Below are 21,727 nucleotides of genomic sequence, written 5' to 3' on the forward strand. Positions count from 1 at the left end.
AAGGTAAAGGTGCCAGATGACCGGATTCAATACCAAGGCCCAGTACCGGGAGTATATGCAGGGCAACCCTTTTCATGAGCCACTATATGCTGCAGAGGCTGGCAGGTGCTTAAAGGGGCATTCCTCTGAAGCATCTCTCCAGAACATGAAAGTATTTCACAGACCTTTTTCATTATTCTCAGTGGTTCCAATATACTTTTATTTCCCTCGGATGATCCCATCTTTCATTTAATAGAGAAAATAGAAGTCATCTGATGGAAATGTTTTTAGTTTATTTTCCAGAGAGAGAATGCACGAGTAGGGGAGAGGGGCCGAGGGAAAGAGAGAAAATCTTAAGCAGGTTCCACATTCAGTGTGGAGCCCAACACAGGGCTTGATCCCATGACCCTGGGATCATGATCTGAGCCGAAATCAAGAGACACTCAAGAAACTGATGGAAATTTCTCTAGTTCTTCATACCACATCTACCAAAGGACCTGCATCTCCACTTACCTTACCTCCTCTTGTTTGCTTTTCTGATGGAAGAGATATCTTACCTCTTGTCTACAGATAAGCCTTTCACCTGGTTTCTGGATTGAATGCCTCCCTGCTTCTCAAGGGATTTGCTCATTTATTTAATAAACACTGAGCACCCACTCTGTAACAGACATGATGCTCCATCCATTGATCAGCTCCTCTCTCTGTTGTGGATTCAACTTCTCTCAATAGCATTTAACCATGCTCAACGCTCTCTCCCATCGAAAAACCAACCAAACCAAACCAACCGAAAAAGAAAAAAATCCCTCCTTTCACCATGCCCCCTTCTTCAGCGACTACCCTATCTTCTCTTCAAAGCCAAACATCCCTAAAACACCATCCATACTCAGTGTTTTCATGTCTGCATGTCACATTCATTCTGCGATCTACAGCATTTTAGCTTCTGCTGTTATGGCTCTAGTAAGAGGGCTTTTGCTGTGGTCATCAAAAACCAGCCTGTGGCTACACTGAATGGAACCACTTCAGTTCTCACTTGGTCTGATCTGGATGCCGCATTTAAAAATGTGGACCACTTCTTAAACAGGGTGTCCCTGATACCACATTCCCCCTATGTCTCTGGTGCATCCTTCCCAGGCTTTTTGCACACTACATTTTGGTCTGTATTTCCTTTAAGTGTTGATGTTCCTCAGGATTTCCTCGGCAATCTTGCCTTCTCTTTGTCAGCACACTATGGTTGATGTCATCAGCTCCTGAGACTGTAATTATCATCCAAGTCAAGTAAGAAAGATACTTGACATTGTCTTGACATGAAGCTGCTGGAATCTCAAAGACTGTTTTGTTTAAATAATTCTATAAGGGAAGGAAAAAATAAATCTGTTAACGAACCCTGATTAACAATCTATTTCATGCCAATTAAATACCAGTGGAGTGACAGAAGAAAGTTACTAGGTTTATAGTAGTATCTTAGTCATCACAATGCTGGGGATATTTTACAACGTAGCTGTGTGGAGTCAACTGTTACAACAATGAAGTTTCAGGCAACATTGATGTGGTGCATTAACACATTATCACAACAAAATGAAAAACAAACTTTGCAGTATTTATTGTCTTGAGTTAATGTTGCATTCCAAAGAAGATGATGATAATCCTTTCGTAATGAAAAAGTAGACTATCACACAAAAAAGGTTCTTTTTGTTGTTCTCAGCAAACTGTCCAGTGATTCATATTTAAAATTTTTTAATGTTCATCCATTTTTTAGAGAGAGAGAGAGAGAGAGCGAGAGCGCACAAGCGGGGAAGGGGCAGAGAGAAAGGGAGACATAGAATCTGAAGCAGGCTCCAGGCTCCAACCTGTCAGCACCTGACGTGAGGCTTGAACTCACGGACCATGAGATCATGACCTGAGCCAAAGTCTGACACCCAACCGGCTGAGCCACCCAGGCACCTTCAGTAATTCATATTTAGAAGGGACAGAACCTATATACGTACATTGAACATAGCTGCCTTCCCTCCTGGCTCGTGCTACATATCCTTAGCGAGTTTGTGATATGTGATTTATAAGTATTATTAAACCTTCACCTTTACCCTAAATCCTGTGCTTATTATTCTGCATTTGTGTATTGGATGCATTGCCCTTCTCTTCCTTGTCTTATGCCCTGGAATGTTGTCCTTTATATCACCTGTGCTCCTTGGGCTTGTCCCATGGGAGGTATACCAGCAGGAGATGCAAACCAGGAGGCCAGCAAGGTCAGAGTATTTCTCCTCTGCCCCTTCCCTGCTCAGTGTCCTATCTCTAGCAGTAGCTGTGTGGCTCCCCAACTAAAGGCTCTTCTGGGCTGTGCCTCCTGTGAGGTTCCATTGACATTTTTTACTATTGACTTTTTGGTTCTAGGTGTAATAATGGTTTCCCATTGTTGCAAGTCTCTCCATGCCTTGATATTCTGTTTTTTCCATCATATCTGCCCACACCTTTGTTACTCCTTTCATTCACGTCTTAATTTGAACTCACTTTGGGTGATTTTTTTTTCTTTCCAAACACCTGCCTGATAGGATAGTGTTGTATAACTAAACCAGTGCCATGCATTCTCACTTGTGTCAGCCATTTTCTGCTTCTATTAGGATTCTCATTGAATAATGTGATATGGGGTCCCAAGATTTCACCTATACTTCAACCAAGGCTGAAAGCTTGGATTTGTACTTTTGTATTTTTACTATGTGCTAATGACTCTCAAATTTATATATGTAGCCCAGATCTGTCTCTCAGGGTTCAGAACTGTATGATTTCTCTGCTCAAATATCCTCTGATTTCTCTGCTCTAAAATTCCACAGTTACTTAAAATCCAAATGCCCAATTCCATTGCATCCCCCCAAATGCCCTTTGAACGACTTTCCCGCTGTTCCTGTCTGTGTAAAGTTAGGGGCCCAGAAACCTCTTTACAATCTGAATAGTCATGGTCTCTATGAGTCTAGGCTAGCAGTACTTTTGCTAATACAATTCCCTAAAGAACTTTGGGGGCTTTCTATATATCAGATCAAATCCCAATCCATGCTTTAGAAGCCAAAGCCACAACTGTTTTCAACACAGTTTTCTCCTTTTAGACTGATTTACTGCTACTTTGGGATCAGGCTTCTGTGGGACTACATCTTTAAGCTTTCAAGAAACCATTTTGTTTAGCTGATAAAATACCGATTTAAATTCCCTAGAAGCCTTGGGGTGCCTGGGTGGCTCAGTTGGTTAAGCATCCCACTTCAGCCAGGTCATGATCTCACGGTTTGTGAGTTCAAGCCCCACATGAGGCTCTGTGCTGACAGCTCAGAGCCTGGAGCCTGCTTCAGATTTGGTGTCTCCCTCTCTCTCTGCCCCTCACCAACTCAGGCTCACTCTCTCAAAAAATGAGTAAACATTAAAAAAAATTTTTTTTTAATTCCTTAGAAGCCTTTAAAAAGTGTCTTACAGCCATATTTTTGATTTGACCTTTATCCTTGGGCCGTGTCTTAATTTGAGAATCTTACTTGCTTGAGAAGCTGTAAATAAGAGATAATTTATATTCCAGACTGGCAGGTTCTAGCCTCTCTGAATCTCTAGATTCTGCTTACAAATTGGCCAGTTCTTTTCTAAGTCCATTTTTTCTTGAAGCTCCTTATACTTCAGCTAGTATAAATTGGCTGATACTCTCAGTTTTCTGCTTAGAAATCTCTGCTCAAACCCCAAAGTCCATCAAGACACTATCTTTCAAGTTACAGCAGGGAATGCCTGCTACATAACATGAGTCACTATTTTTTAAGCTTCTATAACAGTTTTCTCACCATTTCTCCAGTCTCCAGAAATAATTATTCTGGTATTTTTCCAACCTCCACTAACAGTTTCCTTCCTATGTGCCACCTGGTCCTGGAATCAAAGTCACATATTTTAGAGTTTTGTTATGGCATCCTCCCATGGCCCCATTTCGCTCATCTGCAACCTTCACTGGACAAACACCATGGAGCTGGCAAGTATGTTTCCAATGCCTGGACCACAGTAGGTATCCAATAAGTATCACCTATAAGTAAAAAAGTAACTCTTAATAGCTAAAGAGGCTTTTAGGGCATCATTGTAAGTTTTATCAAATCTCTATTAGCATAGAAACTGTTACTCTAGTTCAGCTACTTTCTTCTTTTCTTTTTTTAATGTTTATTTATGTATTTATTTTTGAGAGAAAGAGAGAGAGACAGAGAAGGAGGGGCAGAGAGAGAGGGAGAGAGAGAGAATCCAAGCAGGCTCCGTGCTGTCAGTGCAGAGCCTGATGCAGGGCTCGAACTCACAACCCGTGAGATCACGACCTGTCAGCTAGTTTCTTCTTAACTGTTGTCTTTATTATACTACCTATTTGATACAATCTGTACAAATATGTGCAGTGGCCCTTGTTTGAACCAAATCCTACATACAAAGTGTGACCCTTAAAATGATTCTTAATGCCTGTATGACTATTTTCTCACCTATAAAATGAGAATAGTAGTACTACTTATCTGGGGCTTCTAGATAATATGGCAGAAGAGGAGAGTTTTAAGATCACCTCATTCCACAGATACACTTAGGTAACATCCGTATCAGTGTAAATAGCCCAGAAAATGACCCAAAGACTGGCAGAATAGACTCTCCACAGCCAGTCATAGAGAAGAGGCCACATCAAAAATGGCATACATCTCCTTAGTAAAAAAGGAAAAAAAAAAATAGTACTGCTTATCCCAGATGATTATTGTGAAAATCCTTCATGCAGAGTAGGTAAGTATTCAACAAATGGGGGCCATTATTATTGTCTCATTTTCAGATCCATGCATAGTAACCTGTAAAAATGGCTGCTTCCAGAAAGAAAATGGGTTGCTGGGCAAAGGAGTGGAAGGAAAGCTTGTATTTAGCTGTATTTATATTTCTTGTAACTTTTGAATTTTCTACCATCTACATATATTGCCTATTCCAAAGAATTATAGGTTTTAAAAATACTACTTATATATTTGTTCATTTTAATCTCTATTGTATTAGAAGCTTGAATGATCCATTTTAAAATCAGCAAGGAAATGGGGGCACCGGGTGGCTCAGTCAGTTAAGCGTCTGAGTCTTGGTTTTGGCTCAGGTCATGATCTTACAGTTTGTGGGTTCGAGCCCCACATCAGGCTCTGTGCTGACAGCATGGAGCTTGCTTGCGATTCTCTCTTTCCCTCTCTCTCTGCCCCTCCTCTGCTTATGCTGTCTCTATCTCTCTCAAAATAAATAAACATTAAAAAGTAAAATCTGCAAGGAAAATACGAACTAGTTCATTCATGACAGACTTAAAATAGATTTCTTTTTAATCTTGTTAGAGCCCATTAGAAATAGTAATTAAACAAGAAGATTTTTTACAGGTGGACAGTTTTTTTCAGTATTAATATGCTTTTGGTTGCAAAAAAAATTCACTAAGTCCAAGAGGAAACAGTCAATTATATCAATGTAAATCTACATAATTCTGAAGAGCATAAATGTGAAATTTCATTTAGTGATAAAGGAGTGTCTAGTGGGGAAAATGTTTAATCTCACTACACTAATATCCTCACTCAAATATATAGTACTTCAAAACCTGTGGTTGATTTCATACCCTTGGTTGAGGTGAAGCGACCTGAAAGCATGCACTAAATAAATGTTCTTTTTTTAAAAAATTTTAAATGTTTATTTATTTTTGAGAGAGAGAGAGAGAGAGAGAGAGACAGACTATGAGTAGGGGAGGGGTAGAGAGAGAGGGAGACACAGAATGTGAAGCAGGCTTCAGGCTCTGAGTTGTCAGCACAGAGCCCGACGAGGGGCTTCAACTCACAAACTGCAAGATCATGACCTGAACCAAAGTTGGATGCTCAACCGACTGAGCCACCCAGGTGCCCCAATAAATGTTCTTTTTAACTGTTTCCTTTTACCCCTCAAACAGGTTTTATGACAACAGAATTTTTCATACCACTTGAGGCACTTCTGAATTACACAGTAAGACAAAAATAACTATTGTAAAATTATCCCAGCCTTATGGTAGAAGAAAAACCTGTTTCCGTTGTAAAAAATTTTAACTTCTGGAACTAACTGATTCTGTTCTTTGGTATTTGAGAGAGCTGTAAATCCATTCATCCACTACAGATTTATTGATCACCTTCTGTGTGCAAAGGACTGTGCATTTGATTAGCCATCAGTCGCCATGCGTTCCATTTGTATTCTGCCACATTACTCTCATTACCCACTTAGCTTGTGCTTCAGTTTCCTAACTTAAAAAAAAATGGCACTTTTCTATTCTTACCATTCATTTATCTGTCAAGAGTGTTAATAAGTAATGCCTGTATTTGAGGTGTGGGCTGACGTAAATGAACAATTACCTACATTTTTGTCAAGACATCTTAATGTCAAAAGGTAAGGTGTGGTTAATCTCTTTGAATATTCCATGAATGTTTGAAACAAAAAATCTGTATTCTTTCTTTTTGTTGTGTTCAGAAGAGATAAATGATAAACTGGGAAAACCATATGAAATCTATTTTGGACAAAATGTTATTATCCTTAATGCCCACATACAGAATAATTTTGTAATTCGACCCAGACTTAACCAAAAGTGGGGGGCGGGGTGCCAGGGTGGCTCAGTTGGTTAAGTGTTCAACTTCAGGTCATGATCTCATGGTTTGTGGGTTCTTTTGTGAGTTTGAGCCCCACATTGGGCTCTGTGCTGACAGTGTGGAGCCTGCTTGGATTCTCTGTCTCTCTCAATAAATAAATAAATAAATAAATAAATAAATAAATAAAACATTAAGAAAAAAATGCAAAGATATGAGCACCAAATACTTCAAGGAGAAATACAGATGATTTACAGACATGAAGAGATTGTTATTTGCTATTAATTTCTATTATTTTCCCATTTTTTATTTTCCTAATTTCTAAATTGATCTCTATTGCTTTCTCCTTAATTATTTCTTTGGGCTTCTCCATGACAGTTTTTCTACCTTTTTTAAGTTGAATTTTTAGTTCATTTACTTTCATTCATTCTTTTTTTTAAATTTTAGTTTTATTATTATTTATTTTATTTATTATTATTTATTATTTTAGTTTTATTATTGCTTATTATTTATTTATTAATATTTATTATTATTATTATTATTTATTGTATTAATACATTTACCTGTATTTGACAAGTTTTGGCATAAAATTATTATTATTATTATTTTTTTTTTTTTCAACGTTTTTTATTTATTTTTTTTGGGACAGAGAGAGACAGAGCATGAACGGGGCAGGGGCAGAGAGAGAGGGAGACACAGAATCGGAAACAGGCTCCAGGCTCCGAGCCATCAGCCCAGAGCCTGACGCGGGGCTCGAACTCACGGATCGCGAGATCGTGACCTGGCTGAAGTCGGACGCTCAACCGACTGCGCCACCCAGGCGCCCCAGCATAAAATTATTTTATCACTTAATTCCATATAATAGAATTTTCTTTCATAATTTTCTTTTTGATCAGGATTGTCCAACATTATGTTTTTACTCTTCAGACATAATGATTTTTAAAACCTATGTTTTTGTTTTTAACTTGCCTTGAATAATAGTCAGAAAACATGATCTATATGATTGCAATTCTTTGGAATTTATGGGTTTCTTGTGTGACACGGTGCACTGCCAATTTTTGTTTCTTTCACAGGTACTCTATAAAAATTTTGCATTCTCTACTCATCAAACTTATAATTTGATTATTCTTAGTTTATTTAATTTTACTGTATCTGAGAATGATTTGTTAAAGTCATCAACTAAAAGTGTTGATGTATTTATGTTTCCTGTCAGTCTTTTATTTGTTTTATGTATCTGGAATCAATTTCCTTAGTGTCTATGTGTTAAAAAATAGTATCTTCTTAGTACTTTCACTGGCAAAATTTTCTTTGTGACCCCCTTCATTAGTTTACTTTCTATTTAATTTGATATTGAAACCACTACCCTGGCTTTATTTTCATTTACCTATGCCTGATATACTTTCTTCTATTTGTTTATTGCACTGTTTCTATATGATTGTTAATTATTTTTAATGTTTATTTATTATTTATTTTGAGAGAGAGAAAGAAAGGGGGAGAGAAAACCAAGCAGACTCCCAGCAGTCAGCACAGAGTCCTGTAGAGGGGCTTGATCCTTCAGATCACGACCTGAGCCATAATCAAGAATCCCATGCTTAACCAACTGAGTCCCCCAGATGCCCCTCTGTATGATTGCATTTTAAGAATGATCTTGTGGGAATGCAAGCTGATGTGGCCACTCTGGAAAACAGTATGGAGGTTCCTCAAAAAACTAAAAATAGAACTACCCTATGACCCAGCAATTGCACTACTAGGCATTTATCCAAGGGATACAGGTGTGGTGTTTCGAAGGGACACATGCACCCCCATGTTTATGGCAGCACTATCAACAACAGCCAAAGTATGGAAAGAGCCCAAATGTCCATCGATGGATGAATGGATAAAGAAGATGTGGTATATATATATACAATTGAGTATTAATCGGCAATCAAAAAGAATGAAATCTTGCCGTTTGCAACTACGTGGATAGAACTGGAGGGTATTTGTAAAATTAGTAAAAGAAAGACAAATATCATATGACCTCACTCATATGAGGACTTTAAGAGACAAAACAGATGAACATAAGGCAAGGGAAACAAAAATAGTATAAAAACAGGGAGGGGGACAAAACAGAAGAGACTCATAAATATGGAGAACAAACTGAGGGTTATGGAGGTGGTGGGAGGGGGGATGGGCTAAATGGGTAAGGGGACTAAGGAATCTACTCCTGAAATCACTGTTGCACTATATGCTACCTAATTTGGATGTAAATTAAAAAAAAAAAATCAAAGAACGTTTATAAATAAATAAACAAATAAAATAAAAAATATCCTTTAAAACAGATAAAAGTGATTTTGTAGGGGTGCCTGGGTGGCTCAGTCAGTTAAGCCTCCAGCTCTTGATTTCGGCTCAGGTCATGATCTCATGGTTCCTGAATTTGAGCCCAGGTAGGGTTCTAGGCTGACAGTGTGGAGCCTCCCTGGGATTCTCTCTCCCTTTCTCGCTTCTCCCCTCGCTCTCTCTCTCAAAATAAATAAATAAACAAAAATAAGTAAAACTGATTCTGTAAACAACAGATTCCTGGATAACTTTATGTTGTTACCTTTTTGTGGGTTAGGTGAACTAATTTACATTATAGTTGCTATTTGGAGTTACTGCAGCCATACTGTTTTCAGTTTTCTACTTATCACACTTTATTTTTGTTTCATTGTTGGTTTTGTTTTTCTTTTTTTTCTCTTCCCTTTTCCACCAAATGGATAAATATTCTACTGGTTTGAAAGTCATACATTGTATTTTGGTTTCCTAGTAGTTACCTCTTATTTATTCCTTCTTCATCTCCATCTTCCAAGTTTGGGGAAACTTTTCTAAGTATCTAGAGCAAGAGACACTGACTCTGAGCACATACTCTAAATCTTTTGCCTTTGCCAAGTCTTTAGTTTTTGAAACCTGAAGGCTAAGAATGGACTCTTTTGTTATCTGTATTCTGCTGTGTCATCCTTCCACTGGAGCAGAGGAGATGCAGTGCCCTGGCTGCCCGGGCTGAGGGAAGGTCACAGGGAACAAAGGAACAATAGAGGGAAAACCCTGTTATTATCTCAAAATTTTATTCAGTCACGAATGCTTGCGCTCTATTTGCCACTCCATTCGGAGCTCCATTACAACTGTTGGGAGGCATCCTATTATTTTCTAGTACTTGATAATTAGCTGGTAGGTACATTTAGTATGTTTATGAAATTAGCTAACTAAATCACTTGGTACATCACCTCTATGATATTAAAACTCTCACTTTAATCTTTGGGTTCTTAAATTCTAATTTGCTATTCATTTGTTCATTCATTCAACATTTATTAAGAACCTATTACATGTCGGCTACCTTGCTGGAGGAAAATATGGGCCAAAAAAATAATCCCTCTCTCAAGATGCCCTCTTTGTGGTGGGGAACACAGACACATCACTCAATAATTACAAAGAATGGGTTAAGAGCTATAATAGAGGAATGCATTAAAAAAGAGCAAAGAGAGGGCTGCTAACTCTGGATTGGTGAGAAACATCTTCACAGAAGAGTGACTTTTGAGTTGCCCCTTAATGAATGGACACTCAAGTAGCGAAGGATGAGGGAAGTTCAAGTTGTGGAGCGACAGGAAGAGCAATAGGGAGAGGAAGGCACCTGTGAAGCCCCATGGAGAGTGAGCCTGGTATGCGGTTGGGGATGGAGGTGAGGTCTGGTGTCTGGATGTGTGAATAGGGGAGACAGGAGCCACAGATATAGGACTAGAAAGACGTGTTTTGAGCTTCAGAAAATGTACATTCATTTTGAGATTTTTAAGCAAGGAGGAAAAGTAGATGTTGGGTTGGGGCACCAAGTGGAAGAGAGAGAAAGAGACAGAGACAGCACATTGGGCTTAGCAGCAAGGAAACAAGCTAAGAACCATGACAAACTTTTCAGCTCTTATGCCATCACACTAGTGCAGGATCTCACGTTTCTCATGTGGTATAAGTTTTTTAACTAGGATTTGACCATATCTTACCACTTCTACTTAATTTAGATTTGGATGTTAGAAGAGCACTAATTTTTTTTTGTTATTGTTTAATATAAGGGTTCACTTTTGGACGTCATAGGTGGTGATGCCTATAAGACTATTCAGGAGATATTTCTTGCAGGACAGCTCTCCTCTTTGTGCTGGCTCAGCATTCTGGGCTGCATTGATTACAAGCAGCCTCCATATGCACATGTTTCCATAATGATCCCTGGAGTGGAAGAGGGGGCTGGAGTGGAGACTACTGGCAATTAAATGCTTCTGCTTAAGATGCAGCCCAAGTCATCATTGCCAAAACAAGTCTTAAGACCGTGCCCAACTTTAAGGGGCAGAGAAGAGCTGCCTTCTCTTGTATCGGTATGCAGAGAGGATCAGATATTGGTAAGCAGTAATAATACTCAATGCATACTAAGACAAGCATGACAAAAAAGTTACAAAGAAAAGGCTAAAGGCTTTCAGAGCAGGAGGCAATGATAAAAGACAATTCTTCTGTTTTTCTATCAATGAGTGCAAGTTTATTGCTTCACTTTCTTTGGCCAGTAGGAAATGGTCTGCTGGGACTTCAAACTCAATCCCAGCTCCCAAGCTGTTTGACTTGGTGGAACGATGCTCTCCCCAGATCTTTGTTCTTTTTTCCCTCTCTTTTATGGATCCCACATATGTAGCCTAGGAAAATGGGATCTGAATAAGAGAGTTACTGGTAAGGTTCTAGAAGGTTTCAATCTACATTCCAAGAACTTTTCACTGCTTCTTGAGGACATGGGTCTATTTTGCACAAAGTGGTAGAGTGGTTAAATCAAATGACTAAACCTAAACAATTAATAAGGTCTCCATCTTGGAGCTCGGATGTTTATTTCCAATAAAATCACCAGGATGTACCCAGAAATTGAACACAGGAAAAGTGACAATTGACCATAGCCATCTTACATAAACAGGATAAAAAATAGTTCCAAGGCTTTACAGAAAGTGAGAACATCATTAAATTGAAAACACTGAGAAACCTTTGGGTTTTGGATTTTCATTCTTCCTGTAAGTACTTTGGAGAGAGGTGGGAAATTTCAGAGTCTTTCCCTTTTATTTTGTTTACCTCTTATCGAATTCATTACAATTCAGTAAGAGTAAAAAGAACGAGAATCTAATTTGCTAAAATGAAAAAAATAATACTTTTCTTTCTGGTTTAAAGTTAGAATGATCAAATTATCCCTTAAATGTCTTTCGAGTTCCGTGGAATGTGTAGATTACTACACATAAAAGAGTGAGAAATCTCTACACCTCTGAGCTGGGTATGTAGAATGAATAAAATAGGATTCTTTTGGATATTGTTTGGAAATAAGATTCAGAAATTATTGCGCAGGCTTCAGAAGGAATTGAAGCCACGCAAATAAATACTGTTCAAAAAAACAGAAATCCCAACGCCCTCTTGAGAGGGGGCCCCCTCTCCAGGGGGCAGCAGAGACGCGCGGGAGGACCGAGACGTCGGGGACCAAGGAGAGGGCGAGTCGATCCCGGCAGTGGCCGGGCCTGCAGCGGGGTCGCTGCCCCAGGGGCGGATTGGAAGGGCGGGCTGGCACAGGGGCCGGAGGAAGAGGCGGAGAGGTGACTTCACCGAAAAGCTTTTAGGGGCCAGGCTCTCTCCGCCCGCTGGACGGGAGGCGGGGTAGCAGCTCGGTTAAAGTAGCAGCCTGGAAGGAAGGAAGGAGCGAGGGAGGGACGGGAGCAGCCGGGAGGAGGAGCAGAGAGCTGGGCCGCCGCAACGGCTGGGGGAGCGGCCCAGCGTGGCCACGTTTGGGTCTGGTTATTTTCCAGTGAACAGTTCTCGCACGCCCTTCCTGAGGCACGGCTGATCGCGCCGAAGCCGGGCGGCCCCGACCTTCCAGGTGACAGCCGGTCACCCTGGTAGGAGTCAGCTCCGCCCCAAGTCACCCCGCCCGCCCAGAGCCCATTCCCCGCCCAGCCAGCCTCCCTCCGCCTGCCCGAGGCGAGCGCGGCGGCCGCAGCGGCTCTGCAGCGCTGGAGCAGGCGGCGGCCGGCGGCGGCGCGGGGCCCTCGGCGGAGGAAGGGGGAAGTTCGGCCCCTCGGCGCTAGTCCGAGGAAGGAGGATGACGATTTAACCCGCCCTCTCCTGCCAGTCCGGCCGCGGGGCGCCCCCGCCGTGCCCGCCGCCCGAGTCTCCGAGCCTCGCCCGGGGAAGTGCCGCATGGGGCAGGGCCGCTGAAGCGCGGAGTTCGGTGTCTCGCCGTGCCAAAAGCAGGCGCGGGCGCCGGTGCTGCAGTTGGCACAGTTTCGGCAGCGCCTTCGGCGCGAGAGTTGGGGGCGCGGCGCGCCTACCCGGCCGCCTCGGTGCCTTCGAGAGGCGCGAGTTATGGAGCCCCCCAGCTGCGTTCAGGGTGAGCCGTTCCCGCACCCCCTGGAGCCTGAACCGGGCGCCCCTGCGCAGCCGGGCCCCGGGAAGCCGGGCGACAAGCGGTTCCGTCTGTGGTACGTGGGGGGGTCGTGCCTGGACCACAGGACCACGCTGCCCATGCTGCCCTGGCTCATGGCTGAGATCCGGCGGCGCAGCCAGAAGCCCGACGCGGGCGGCTGCGGGGCGCCGGCCGCCCGCGAGGTGCTTCTGGTGCTCAGCGCGCCCTTCCTGCGCTGTGTCCCCGCACCCGGCGCCGGGGCCGCCGGGGGCGTCGGCCCCGCGGCCGCGCAGCCCAACCCGGCCGTGTTCATCTTCGAGCACAAGGCACAGCACGTCTCGCGCTTCATTCACAACAGCCACGATCTCACCTACTTTGCCTACCTGATCAAGGCGCAGCCAGACGACCCCGAGTCGCAGATGGCCTGCCACGTTTTCCGCGCTACAGACCCCAACCAGGCAAGACGGCGTCTGGAGGCGCGGGGGCGGGTCTGGCACACCCGGGGGGAGGAGCAGGGCTGGAGGCTTTGGGACCCCTCGGGAAGGACCTGTGGTCAGGGCTCCTGGCGCGCGCCTTCCACGTGGCACGCTCCAGCGTCCACTCCTCCTGCCCCAAGGACCAAGAGTCGGGAGCTTGGGTGCAGGGCTAGCGGGCCGGCTGGACGACGGGAATGAAACCCATGCAGGAGCAGGGGAGAGGGGAGGAGGCGGAGAGTGGTCCCGGGATGGTGGAGAGTGCGCGCCACAGGAGGACGCAGCGACCTGCGCGCGTCTGGGGAGGACCGTGGTGTCTGGGGTGTGACTGAAGATGGCAAACCCGGCCGTGTGTGTGTGTGTGTGTGTGTGTGTGTGTGTGTGTGTGTGTGTGTGTGTGTGAAACAAGGAAGAGTGTCGGGTTCCCAAAGGCCCTGCACTCGCTCTCCGTCTTGGTCGAGTTCTGCACCTTAACCCACTTGGACCATGGAGTCCTAGTTACTACAGCACCTGCTGGTCTGGGAGCTGGGAGGCTATTTCGGAGCGGGACTTAGGGAGAAGTTAGCGGACTCTGTCAGATTATCAGCGAGCAGAATAGGAATCTGCGTTTAGATTCGTTGAGTGGAAAGAAAACTTTTTCCTTTTGCAATTTTTTATGCACTCATTGGAGACAGAATCAGTATCAACTTGGGTGATTTAAACAGCAGTGTCGTAAAAGAGGTCAAAATCTGTTTTCTAAGATTTCCCCAAAGTCTACTAAATCGAGGTGCCTGTTACCAAACAGTGCATTTTTTACTTCCTTAAAAACAGGCACGCTTTTCTATTGAATGGCGACAAGAATCTAAACAAAACCTTATGACAGTGATTATGTCTTTGAAAACTGGTTTTAAAATAAAAGTGTAAAGCGTTTTTACTATATGATAAACCCCAAAGTGCTATTCTAAAAATAGTTATTTGATGTCTGCAAAGTACTTTAGATTCTTTAGAAAAGTCATGTTATCTAGATCTAAATATAGTCTCAGTTGCAACACGTGGCAGTTCCTTTGGTAGCTGGGAAATTAACAACAAAGGAGAAAAACATCCTATAAATAAGGCTTTTTCGCCCTTAATTCGTTATTTTTTCCCACGTTTATTTATTTGAGAGAGAGAAAGTGAGCGGGAGCATGGTAGGGGAGAGGCAGAGAGAGGAGAGAGAATCCCAAGCCAACTCTGCACTGTCATTGTGGAGCCTGATGCAGGGCTCCATGCAGGGCTGGATCTCACAAACCCTGGAGGTCATGACCTGAATCGAAATCCAGAGTTGGACTCCCCTTAGTTCATTATTTTAGTGACTGTAATTGAAAGACCAGTAATTTTTCACCAAAGGCCTGTAACTGAATTGAAGAAAATGAAAGTTTATTGTCTTAGATTTAATCAGTTATTTTATTTTATTTTTATTTATTTTTTTATTTTTTTAACATTTTTTATTTATTTTTGGGACAGAGAGAGACAGAGCATGAACGGGGGAGGGGCAGAGAGAGAGGGAGACACAGAATTGGAAACAGGCTCCAGGCTCCGAGCCATCAGCCCAGAGCCTGACGCGGGGCTCGAACTCACGGACCGTGAGATCGTGACCTGGCTGAAGTCGGACGTTTAACCGACTGCGCCACCCAGGCGCCCCTAATCAGTTATTTTATAAACTAGGTTAATATCCACATCCAGAGCTCCCATTATGAAGTGAGCAGTTTTAACATATATGACACTGTTAGATGTATGTTGAAATACCTTTTTACAGATAATCTAAACATCCCAACCATGATTAAAGTGAACGTCACTTTGTGCTTATGTGTTCCAAGATTATTTTTAGCTTTCACCCGTGTCAAAATGGGGGTGCAGCAGTTCTTTATGTCTGAAAGTTCTCACCATTTTTAAGATTTTTTTGGTTCTGTCAGTAAGGAGGAAGAAGTTGCATTTTCCAGGACTTTGAGGAATGTTTTATGGTTTTTGGTACTTTGTGTTGAAGTCATTTTGTTCAGATGTGATCCATGATACATCATTGCTAATTTCACTGATAGTAGAAAGTTATTTATGTTGGGGGCGTTGGGTCATGGCAATTTGAATTCTTCACTGTGGCTTTTGAGTCCCTCCCAGATTCATTGTTAGGGGATCAATTAAAAACATGCCCTTTTATTTACCTTAATTATGTATTTAGGTGTTTGAGGCTGAATGTGCTATTATTTTACAAATAATAACATGCTTAGGCTCATTTCTCCCTTTTGATCCTGTAGGAGCAGTGGAAACCATATGTCCTTTTGATAAAAGAAAAAAAAAACAACTTTTCCTGTTTATTGCCATTTCCCAGTTAAGTCTTTGATCTAAAGATATGGATTCCAGTTTACTCTGAACATAGAGAATCCTGGCAGAGGATCCTTAATTTGAAGGGCCAGATGTTGTTCCCTTAAGGATTATCTCCAGCCCTATGTAAGTGGTTGCAAACTCAAATGCCTGGGAATGGTTGAGTGAGGACTGTGGAGGCCTAGACAGTGGCCATCATTTCTTAAGGACTTACTTACACAGCACCAGTTGCAAACTGTATTAAAAAGATACAGGCCTGGTGTTGTCAGAGCTTCTGATTTCCTAAGAGTGGAAGTCTGGATTTTTATATATGACTTTATGTTTTAAAGGATTGGCGACTATTTTAAACATTTAAGATTTCTATCTGGACCAAACAAAACACATCTGAGATTTGGCCTCAGAGATTTAAGGGCTGCCACTTTCTATCTTTTTCATAAACATTTGTTGAATGGACAAGTGCAGTCATCAGACACTGTGCATTTTTTGCCACATTTCCGTGTGAGCATCTGAATCCATTTGGTATGGCTCTCATAGTAGGGAGAGTTAGGGCCATTTGGGGGGAAGAATTTAGAAGTAAAATTCTCAGAAGTGATGATTTTACAGCTGAACTGGTTAAAGGGATGGATTCCTCACATTATTATCATCTAGTGGTATGCCTCACATAGAGTAGGCTTTGGATGGTTCTGGACACCTTTGAGATCAGAAGGAAAGAGACCTACTGTTTGTTTTGCATCCGAGTTCTACATTTGTAATAATTTTTTAATGTTTATTCATTTTTGAGAGATACAGAGAGACAGAGAATGAGTGGGGGAGGGGAAGAGAACAAGGGAGACAGAATCTGAAGCAGGCTCCAGGCTCTGAGCTGTTAGCACAGAGCCTAATGTGGGGCTCGAACTCACAGATCGGGTGATCATGACCTGAGCTGAAGTTGGATGCTTAACCGACTGAGCCACCCATGCACCCCCTCTGAGTTCTACATTTGTAGTGGAGAATTATTTAGTTGGGCTTTAAGATCATTGTTAAAAGAGTGTCCAGTCACTGAACAAAGTATGGAAAGTAGCCTAGAGCAGTAAGCCTGCAAACATCCATGAATAAACTTGCCTCTCATTTGTCTCTCATGCCTGTCTCTTTCCTGAAATAGGCCTGTCTGGAGGAGGCCATAAAATTCATTGTTTAATCTAGAGTGTTTTTTTATTGAGAAAGGAGGTACCACTAATAATTACACAAACATAACAAGTATAAACCTGGACCGTGTAGGGAAGACCAGGATATATGGTGACCACAGCTAAATGGCAGTTTGTGTTCAAGCCCAGCCACTGAGATGGAAGATTGTGGTTTCCGTATATAAAATGATAAGGTTTTGCCGAGTATCTGCTCACGTATCTTTTGGGGGATGGATCAACATGTGACTTCTGAGATGGGAGTCCTATGCTAGCAGCTTGGGTCTGTTGTGGGGAGTTGCCATAGTGATGTGCCCTCTGTCTCCACACCTTCTTGGTGGGTCAGAGTCAATTTAAGGACGTGGGGTCTGAAGGAGCACTCAGCCAGAATGGCCTAGTTAACTGTGTCTCTCAGGTGCAGAGAGAGGAGGAGGTCAGGAGCAAATGAACCAGTTCTAGATCAAATATATGCCCGTGCAGATTGGTTCCCATTTATTCAAGCCTGTGTGGTCTTGCATAGGAGGAATGTCAGCCTTATTTCAGCAAAATTTCGATATTTCAACTAGTAAAAGTACTTAACTATATGTTAGTTTAAAACTCCCATTGGAATAAATTGAGCTATAGACTTAAAACTGGTTGAAGAACTAAGAATATGTGATTCTCTAAGACCTAGGGTAGGTCCCTAATATTCTTCAAATTTTTATTTTTATCTACTTTCAGAAAGAGACTATATAGCATTATCTTAACTTTCCAATTAAAAAGCAGAAATTGTATCATGTTATATCTATTTTACCATATAAAAAATCAACAGTTGTTAGTGTTTATGTAAATATTGTTAGAGATTGAAGAGGTGAATTATCATTAGCATGAGACTCTGCATGAAAATTATATTCCCTAAGTATAGACTGAGCAACCATTTAAAAACAAAAACCTTATTACTTTAATTTTTGTTGATTTTTTAATGTACATATTTATCGAAGCTTGAAAGAATGTAATTTCAAAGAGATTTTATAAATTGTGTTCTTAAAATTCTTAAAAATGAACTTGCCAGCAAGGTGCCTGGGTGGCTCAGTCGGTTAAGCCTCTAACTTGAGCTCAGGTCATGATCTCACAGTCTGTGAGTTTGAGCCCCATGTCAGGCTCTGTGCTGACAGCTCAGAGCCTGGAACCTGCTTCAGATTCTGTGTCTCCCTTTCCCTCTGCCTCTTCCCCGCTTGTGCTCTGTCTCTGTCTCTCTCTCTCAAGAATAAATAAACTAAAAAAAAGAAAGAACTTGCCACCAGTTTTTTCCAGCTCTAAGTCCTTTAAATTTATACTTTTGTTGTTGTTGTTCTTAAATACTTAGCATTTTCTGAGCTTTATTCAGGTAACCGATTTTCAACTTACTTTTGTTGGTATTTTTCAAAAGGTCATTTCTCAGAAATTCTTACTCATAGTTGAGGGATGGGAATATACTAGTCAGGAAACTGGAGGAATAGAAATCTGGAAGTTTTCATATTTTTCTCCTTGCCTCCTGAGTAGACTGTGCCATTCTAGACAGGTAGCTCTCTCTCCTTTCGTGTTTGCTATAGTTTTGTGTGAGTGTGTGTGTGTGTGTGTGTGTGTGTGTGCCTTCTCCTCCTCCTGATCTGAGTTGGAGGTTAATTTGCCCTGGCTCCATGGTAGAGTCTTGACTTTGATATCTGGGGGAAAGGTAAAAATGTGTGCCCAGAACCTTCCAGTTGTGAGGGAGTTTTAGTTATAATGAATATTGAGACCGTTCAGTATCAGAACTTGTTTATCATAAGCTGGAGCTCTGGTTCCCAAACGTGAGTATGCATCAGAATTACCTGGAAGACTTGTTAAAGCACTACATTCACTTTCTCTCTTTTTTTTTTTCAATTTAAATTTTTTTTAATGTTTATTTATTTTTGAGGCAGAGAGAACAGAGCATGAACGGGGGAGGGTCAGAGAGGGAGACACAGAATCTGAAGCAGGCTCCAGGCTCTGAGCTGTCAGCACAGAGCCCGAACTCGAACTCACAGAGCGGGGCTCGAACTCATGGACTATGAGATCATGACCTGAGGCGAAGTCACATGCTTAACCAACTGAGCCACCTAGGCACCCCTGTACTCACTTTCTGATGCTAACGAGTTCCCACGTGATGCTCAGTCTACTGGCCTGGGGACCACAGTTCGAGGATCCACTGCCCTCAAAGATTTTATCCATTTGTTGGGTTATATGACCACTTCTGTTTCCTTGGTTATTTTTGCAGTTGTACTCAGACTTGAAAGTTCAAGATGAGTGTGAAGAGGGATAAAATCTGACTATAGAAGATTTTTAAGCAACTCTTCAATGTCTAGCTTAAAGCTTTGCATATCTGCCCAAGATAAACATTATTCTGCCAGGTATCCTCAGACTATCCATATGTTGAATGAAAACTTTACCTTTCAAGCCAAAGTTTTAAGTTCTGCAGATGGAATAAACAATTAAAAAAGTTTTTTTATATTTATTTTTTGAGAGAGAGAGGCAGAGCACAAGTGGGGGAGGGGCAGAGAGAGAATGAGGCACAGAATCCAAAGCAGGCTCGCGACTCTGAGCTGTCAGCACAGAGCCTGACGCGGGGCTCCAATCCATGAATCACGAGATCAAGACCTGAGCTGAAGTCGGACACTTAACCAAATGAGCCACCCAGGTGCTCCTGGAATAGACAGTTTTTTAGGAGTACATCCCAATGTTAAATTATGATAAGATTTTGCAAAAACTAAAGTTTTATTTGTTTGCATCCAGAGAAGTAACAGCATTCAGCATGTTTGATATATTGGCTGTTAAGAAAACCAGGCAAAAAGAAATAGAGTTGACGGTTTGGTGAATAAGATGATGGCTACGCTGAATAATTATTGCAAACAATGTTTACTCAGTTTTGGTTTCAATCCCAGGGACTTTGTTAAAATCATCAGGGTGATTGTTTTAGAGTTTCATCTCATTTGGGCCATGTTACATGTCCGAACCAAGTCAACATGCACTTACTTACTTAGACGTAGTCCCTTGTAAGATGAGGGACAGATCGATTATAATTTAATTTAATAGTATATTAAGAATTATTGATTCTTAATCAATAATTAAGATTATTGATTTTGCTGGAAATATGGTCTATATAACATTAACTCATTAGGGGGCATCAACTAAGGATGTCATTGGCTTGCTACTTTAAGGTTATAACGTGATACTACATACATCATTCCATGTCTATCTGAGTAGCTTTTCAATGCATTTCCTTAAAAGCTAATGTTTACTGAGCTCTTGCTCGGTGATGGTAGCTACCTTAGTGCTTTTCCCAGGTTATCATATTTTATCTTTTTTATTTTTTTAAGTTAATTTGTTTCAACAGAGAGAGAGAGAGAGAACACGTGTGGAAGAGCTTTAGCAGGGGAGGGGCAGAGAAAGAGGGAGAGAGAATCCCAAACAGCCTCTACACAGTCAGCGTGGAGCCTAATGCAGGGCTGGAACTCATGAACTGTGAGATCATGACCTGAGCTGAAATGAAGAGTCAGGTGCTTAATGGACTGAGCCACCCAGGCACCCCTCACATTTTATCTTTACAGTAACTGTGCCAAGTAGGTACCAGTATTCCTCCTGTTTTACAGATGAGAAAACTGAGGTACAGAAAGGTTACATTGTTACCCCAAGGACACAAGGTTTGTAATAGTCCAGGCAGATTCTAAAGCCTGTTTCCTTTTACTGTAGAATTCAGTTGTTGAAAAATGAGTTTTTAGTTGTTAGTATTATAAACTTTTACATTGTCACTTTTTAAAAATACAGTAGTTTTATTTTATTTTGTTCTTCAGCTTTATTGAGGTATAATTAACAAATAAAAATTGTGTATATTTAAAGGGACAATGTGATGTTTTTATATCAAATGAAATGGGTTACCATAATCAAGCTGATTAGTATATCTTTCACCTCACATGTTAATATAAATGTTACTGGCTTTATACGTGTGTTTATGGGGATTTTGAAAATTGATTTTGATTCTAGAGCTGTTTAAGAACTAGAGCTATAAGCACATGAAGTTTATATTTAGATTTTGTGAACATATTTAAATAAAGTAACAGTAAAATAATGATGTTAGCCTCTTTGTTTACCTTTGAAAGGATACTGAACAACCCTTAAGTTTGGAAAACTCTAGGTTTAAGCTTTTGGATGTTATTTAATATATTCCTGATAATCCATAATCACAAGATAGAAAGGGAAAAAATATGGGATTAAAATTTTGGTAGGTTTAATTTCAGATAATCTAACACAGGTTTTGGCAGCCCTGCCAAAAGGATATGGGGGTTACTATTTTTTAAGTTACTGATCTCTTCCAAGTTTAATTTCTTGTAAGAGGTTGGGTTGGAAAGAGGATCTCCAAGTAATGGGATTTTCCCGGCTAAATATAGAAGCCTAAATTTGCTGCTTCGGTTCTTTTATTTTAGTTAACTAGTTCAATAGTTTCCACTTTGAAACTGTTGTGAATTTTTACATGCATTTCTAAAGTTCTCAAAGTTAGAACCATGGAACTTTGTACTATTAATTTTATGTAACTTTTGAGTAGTTTATTATCAATTTTAGCTTCTAAGTGAAACTATACTTCTGGTTGAGCAAATGGGGCATTCTTTTGCCTCTCACAGTTGTATCTTCATAAACATTTTCAGTCATAGGTTATATAATTTGGAAAACTACATTTGTGACCGAGACCTTTTATAAACCAATAAGCTAATTTGTTTTCAGGCCCTAAATGGCTCCCAGCTTTTT

The 21,727-nt window shown here is 41.3% G+C and overlaps 1 protein-coding gene across 1 annotated transcript in view; it reads right to left on the minus strand.

Annotated features, from left to right (window-relative positions):
• The window catches only part of UCHL3 (ubiquitin C-terminal hydrolase L3), a 100,623-nt gene extending 87,150 nt beyond the window's left edge, over nucleotides 1-13,473 (minus strand). The window contains exon 1 of the mRNA XM_058682853.1: nucleotides 13,368-13,473. The gene's annotated coding sequence lies outside the window, so the exon portion shown is untranslated. The remainder of the gene's footprint in view (nucleotides 1-13,367) is intronic.
• Between the last annotated feature and the right edge of the window lie 8,254 nt (nucleotides 13,474-21,727).

Source organism: Neofelis nebulosa, chromosome 1, assembly GCF_028018385.1.
Source record: "Neofelis nebulosa isolate mNeoNeb1 chromosome 1, mNeoNeb1.pri, whole genome shotgun sequence".
NCBI classification, from domain to species: Eukaryota; Metazoa; Chordata; class Mammalia; order Carnivora; family Felidae; genus Neofelis; species Neofelis nebulosa.